Source organism: Solanum tuberosum, unplaced genomic scaffold, assembly GCF_000226075.1.
Source record: "Solanum tuberosum cultivar DM 1-3 516 R44 unplaced genomic scaffold, SolTub_3.0 scf00083, whole genome shotgun sequence".
In the NCBI taxonomy this organism is placed as follows: domain Eukaryota; kingdom Viridiplantae; phylum Streptophyta; class Magnoliopsida; order Solanales; family Solanaceae; genus Solanum; species Solanum tuberosum.
Genome location: NW_006239015.1, coordinates 145,925 through 152,431, shown reverse-complemented (window position 1 = coordinate 152,431; position 6,507 = coordinate 145,925).

Sequence of the window (6,507 nt, the reverse complement as noted above, 5' to 3'; positions counted from 1 at the left end):
GTGTATTAAAAATAACATGTATTGTACAAATAACCCTTCTTTTTCTGTCCGGCATCTTTATGCCAATGCATTCCCTTGATGCATGTCAGATAACCGAGACTTGTGAAATTCTGGAACTATTTACCACCGTGGAGCGGCTTTTTGCAAAAAGATGAGGGGGAAACTCAGTAAGATGTCGGAGAAGCGAAATATACGAGATCACAAATGTAGATTGCTCGCGGCTAGGTCGCCTTATTGACTGCTAGGGAGTCTACCCACATTCGAAGAGTGCCCTGCTCTACGAAAGGAAAACGGGCTCGGGCGACAGATCAATAGTCGACTCAGGGTGGGTAGCAGTGGAGTCAAGAAGCCTGTCAAGAACATGCCTCGGAGAGTGCTTTGTCGTGCTAGGTCACTGACATATCCTTTTTTGTCTTTATTTGACCCCAAGAATGGATTGGATCGAAACGACTTTCTTGTTGAAGCCCTTTGTTTTAATTTCTGGCCGCACGGAATCTCCATAGCCAATTTTCCATTTTTGATAGAAGGTACTGTCTTTGGTACTACTATTATTTTACACGATCCAGAAAATTATTTATTCATAAAATGCATTAGTTGTTGATAATTTTTATACCAAACATCTATTGAAAAAACTTCAACAATGATAATGGTTAAAAAAAAATATAGTTATATAGATAAATAAGAAGAAAGAAAGAGAAAGAAAAAAGAAAATTAGAAAAAAAAGGAAATTAAGAAAAAAAAATAAGCAACTCACTCTCTCACTCTCTCAAAGAGAGTGATTTACACTCTCTATGCTAACTTGGCACAACACTGAAGGAGTTATTTATTTCATTTTAAAATAGTTCAGGGGTAATAGGACTCCCGCAAAGAATAGGTATGTAGTTGGAAATCCGATAATAAATTGGGTGGTCATTTGGCCATTTTTTCATATTTTTTTTAAAATCAACTTATTGGATTTGCGAAAAGAAAGATAGATGGAAGAATTTGGGACATTCGACCAAAAACTTTAGCCGACGTCAACTCCATTTCCGAGCCTCTCTAAACAAACACCACCATTCAAATTAAAATATAAACTCATTTAATGTATAAAAAATAATATCCGAAAATTCGATAAAATTAATTTGGGTCTTCTTGATTTCTTTTTTACAGTGGATTTTGAAATGATTATCCGTCAACAAACTCCACTTCTTCATTACTCTAGTACGAGTCTCTCTATATCTTTCTCTTACGTATTAGATATGAAATTTATTTTTATTTAAAAAAAAAAAAAACTAAATCTGTAATTAAGTTATTATGATGTTGAGTTTTGTCACTTTTGTGGTTTGGAAAAAGAAATGGTGCGGGGAAAAAGATGAAGAAGAAAGGGGGTGGGGTAGCGTGGGGCAGATGGCTGGGTAGAAAATGTTATTGAAGTAAATTTTATTTTTTAATTTAAAATTATTCTTTAATAATTTTTGAGGCCCACTTGACACATGTAATTTTTTTATTAATCATTTTGTAATGTCATCGAGAGTGTATCTCATACACTTTTTGTTTTTGTTTTTGTTGATTATCGAAAAATGTCTCATAAGAACAAGTTTTGTATAAATAAAAGTGTTCAATAGATAATAGTCTTAATTGAGGTATCTAAATAAAATATACGGATAACTTTTAGAGACCGTAAATAATTTAAGCCTTTAAAAAAAAGAATGAGTGAAAAACAAGGATTACTATAAGCTTTAATGGAGCATTTTTAATTTCCTGGTGGATTGAGGCCCCGCCATAACACACCAACACCATCATTTGTTACTTTAAAAACGGAAATTACCCATTACCCTCTTTGAATAGATAGTGATTGATGCTAATTACTAGACTTTAGGTAGATTTTTTTTTAAAAAAAAATTCCCTCAAAAAAACAAGAATGAAATTATTGGTCAAGTTATCGAACAATTCACAGTATTTTATGTAGTTTTTCATAGTTTGCTAAAAAAAATTATATTAATCTTTAAATTTATTTAAAAAAATTACGTAATACATTAGATGAGTAAGTAAAACTGTTTTTAGACATTTGTACTTAAAATATCTAATGTGTATGAGATTAATAAGGATTATCATAAATATTTTATTTTATATATTATAATATATTTTTACCATACAAATTTTGAATATAATAATTGAAATGAAATTTACCAAGATCGTTATAACGACCGTCGTTAAAAAATAAAATATAACATAAAAAATTAATTCCTAAAAAAATTAGTCTGTTGTAATAAAATATTTATTATAGCAAAAAACTATAAGTATAGTGTTTGACCGTAGTATAGGAGTCGAAGAAATGGATAAGGATGAAGACTAAACAAAAATATGTGGGACCAAGGAGGATGAGTAGGTCGTGGGTTGCTATCCAATGTCTAATTTTTATATATTTATTACTGGTCCTATTTTTTTTATTTTTCTTTGTTTAATATAAGGGAAGTGTAGAGAAATGGAAAATATTAGGTACGTAAAGGAATAAATAAAGAAGTGGGCCTTTGAGCCCAACAACTGCTGTCTCTTCGATCTGGACTAAATCTGAGCTACTTGGGCTTTAGGCCCATATTCTTTTCATTTCTGTTCGTCTGGAGTCCAGACTCTGGACAAAGAAAGCCGGACACCGAATATATGTTGGGCCAGAAGCCCAACAGGAAAGCATCAAGTCCATAAGGTCAATTCATGCACAAAAACCGTAGCAAGTATTACGTTAGGAAGCTTTAATAGTTCGGTTCCTACATTGTAATTCCCTCTTCATTTCCACTTCCTCTAACCTCAATTTTATTTATTTTTGGGTTAAAGTAAGTTAAAAGTTAACCATAATACTCCCTCCGTCCATTTTTATTTGTCATGTTGCACTTTTCGAAAGTCAATTTGACTAATTTTTAAAGTTAAATTAGATTACATTAATTTGATATTTTAAACAAAATTTAGATATTCAAAAACTATACGAAAAGTAATATAGACAGAGTTTTTTTGCATATCAATATGATGAAAAAATACATAGTAAAATATTAATCAAAGTTCATATAGTTTGACTCTAAAAAAGAAAATAATGAAAATTGAAAATGGACATAGGGAATAGTATATAACATACGTTTTTCTTTTGGATATAAATAAAACATAAAGGGCTCGTTTGGTGTGAGGGATTAGAAATAATAGTGATGGGATAAGGAAATAGTGATGGGATAAAAAAAATATTATGTTGTTTGGTTGGCAAGTCCGGGATAACTTATCCCGGGATTAATAATTAGTACCGGGATAAGTTATCCCTCCCCATGGGTGGTATAGTAATCCCGGGATAACTTATTCCGAGATAAAATAGGTAAATGACAAATATGTCCCTTTAAATCCTTTTTATACATCATTTTTTACATTTATGTATATTTACATTTTTTTTAATACCATGTATAATAATATTTACTACTCCTTATTTTTATGATAATTATAAATATTTTTCTATTAAAAAATTATACTATATAAATATAATTTTTATTTATGAATTTATTTGACTAATTCTTATGTTTATTTTATTTTGATTTCTCATAAATTTTCTTCTCTTTAATAAACTTAAGAGGGAAGTTCTATTTTTAAGCTAAATAAGAAAAAAGTTATATTTTTAAATACACATGGTACTTATCATGGGAATACATAAACAAAAATATTTAAGTTAAATAAAATAAAAGTTTTATTTTAAAAAATGAATAACTAAAGCTCACAAAGAAATATTTAAAAAGTTTAAATAAAGTGAAGGGTAATTTTGTAAACAAACAACTTGTTAAAATTTATCAATATATATTATTTTGAATATAACAAACCAAACACTCAATAAGAAATAATCCTAGGACAACTTATCCCATCATAAATAATCCCAACATAACTTATCCCATCATAACTCATATTCAAACCAAACGACCCCAAAGTCCTTTATTTCTTGAGTGTATCCTAAATTTTCACTGTTTTATCAGTATCTTTGTTCCTACAAGGACGGCCAAACAAATGACTCAAGTTATGACAAAATACAAAACCAAAGGCTACGCCAAGAATGTCCAATCATTCCTATTTGTTAGTTTTACTTTGTAATATCCAACACCACATTGGCATATCACAATGTTTCAACTGACAACCAAGAAACTTATATCTAAAAAAATTCCAAACTTTGAAGTCAGTTTCAATGATAGATTAATTTCAGTTTTTTTATTAAAATGAATACTAATACATCTATGACCATTTATAAAAACATTTAGGAAAGAACCAAAAATGAACAAACACAAGCATTGTACTCTATCCATAGCCAGAGGGCAATGTGTATATAAGACCAGAGTTTGGTAACATAGTTGTTCATTAATTGAAAATCCATATCAAGCAGCAAGCATGACGAAGAAAACGTCTCCGATTCATCGCAGAGATTCTGTATCTGGCGATTCACTCTCCTTTGCAGGCCTAGTGTGTATGCAGGACGTTTGTGTGGTTCAGTCACATAGCAATATCCCCTCATCCAAAAAAGAAACAGAGTTTGAATTTGATCATCATGTAACTCACAACATAACCACTGTTGATCAAAATAGTAACAATTGTCCTGCTGATATTTTGTTCTACAAGGGTCAGCTTTTACCACAAGCCATTCAATTACCACAGCAAAATCAAGCTCTCAAGCAATCCGATTCAGAAAAGGATTTTCCAACTGTCCGAAACAACAACAAGAAGGCAACAGCAGGGGAATCGTTTGGTCAGAAAATTTTACGGCTTGCGAGCCCTTGCAGAGACTGTCACGCAACTGCAACAATTCCATCAACAAAACCACAAGCATTTATAGGATGATCAACCACAATATAGTGTCCACATGCACTTAATTTATTTACGATTGATAATAATGTCAGATAGTGGTTTGATATTATCTTTTACTACTACTTATTAAAGATATCGTCGATAATAATGTCTACTTGTTGGTTGGAGTACTAATGATATGAAGTTAAAAGCTACCATAGTTGCGAAGGAAAACGATGTTCCTTCAAAAGTGAGACTCACATGGCCTTCACTATGTAACTTGCAAGTCTTCACATTGATTTTCTGTAGATCAAAGTTACCAATAATAATATTATACCTAGCTAGCTAGAAATATTTCAGTGTGTTTTCACTCAAAAATGTTTTTATCCTACATGTTAATCCAATCCATTTAACCAACGTTGTTTGGAACAAATTATAGTCTAGTTTACTTTTATAATAATGGTGTTCGAGCCAGCTAGTATGCTTTTATAACAGTGGTGTTTGAGCCAACTTGCTCATATCTCGACCAATTTCACAGTACTTGTTATCTTTTATTAGTATAAATATAAAAAAAGATTTGTTTAATTTCCTCTAGAAATATATATAAAGGTAAAGATGGGAACATAATGCGATTTAGAGCTATAATTAAGGAATTTAATATAATCAAATTGGAGTTATTCATGGCAACTTGGCGCTTTTGATTACAATTAAAGGGTCTAAACTGCAATAGTCGAGGCATTATATTTCAAATTCTCAAATGTCAAATTTGTATTCTTTATTGTGGTCAATGATGTATTTGTTTCAAAATAACGGAGCCAAACTCACTTGTTAAATTTATATTTTATTTTCACGTTTTGTAGCTTTTGTCTTCTAATAATTGACTAGAAGAATATGTATGAAAGCAGTAACTGAAGTGGGAAAAAAAAATCGTTATCCCTAGCCATGTTACGTTGTGGCGCAGGTTCATGGTCATCCCATGCACTTGCATCACCTGCCTTTGCCCAATTTATCCTTAATTTACCATAAATCCATAATTTGTCTTTCTAAAAGGTAAATATTAGAGATTTTTGTTCTCATGGTATATATTCTCCTTTGATAAACAAAATTGTTAGTAACCCAAAAAAATAATACTCCTATGTTCCAATTTATGTGATACTTTTCATTTTTCAAGATTCAAGTACTGTAAGTTTGACTAGAAATTTGCGCATGAAATCTTGAAATAAAATTTATATATTTGTAAACTACGTAAAAAGTATTATAAGTCACAATTGACAATTCAAAATATTTAAAAGATATATAAAAAATTTATGGTCAAAGATATACTTATTTGAATCTCGAAATACGAAAAATGTCACATAAATAGAGACGAAAGGAGTAATTAAAATCAATAGTCGATTCACACATGCTTATTATTATTAAAACAAACTACCAACAACGTGATCTTAGAAATAAAAAAATAATATTAATATTTGATTATACAATCTTCTAATAATTACTACTTCTTACATGCAAACACTTATTCATTACCTAGTAAGTAGTACTCCCTCCGTCCCTATTTAGTTGTCCATATTTCCTTTTTTAGTTGTCCCTATTTAGTTGTCCATTTTGACAAATCAAGAAAGGACAACAAATTTTTTCCTATTATACCCTTATTTACACTTCTTGAAAATTTCTAAAAGTGTATGTTGTTTCCCTCCAATTTATTTCACTTGAATTCAAATAAGTGGTTGT